Source organism: Alosa sapidissima, chromosome 6 (genome assembly GCF_018492685.1).
Source record: "Alosa sapidissima isolate fAloSap1 chromosome 6, fAloSap1.pri, whole genome shotgun sequence".
Taxonomy (NCBI): domain Eukaryota; kingdom Metazoa; phylum Chordata; class Actinopteri; order Clupeiformes; family Clupeidae; genus Alosa; species Alosa sapidissima.
This window is the reverse complement of record NC_055962.1, coordinates 13,933,626-13,933,829: the sequence shown is the minus strand read 5'-3', so window position 1 is coordinate 13,933,829 and position 204 is coordinate 13,933,626.

The following is a 204-nucleotide window of genomic DNA, read 5'->3' as shown; positions in this document are numbered from 1 at the left end:
TGGTTACCAAATAACACTGTTAGCCAATTCACTAACGTAAGACTTCAGTGCCATCATATACAACGTTTTTTTACACAACAAATACAGAAAGGATGGAGGCAGCAAAAGTAGAGAAGTCATTTCAGATGGGGCAAGAACAAGGTGAATTTGTATGCTTGTCAAAACGTAGTCCTACCCTGCATTAGAGGAGCTGATCATCATACC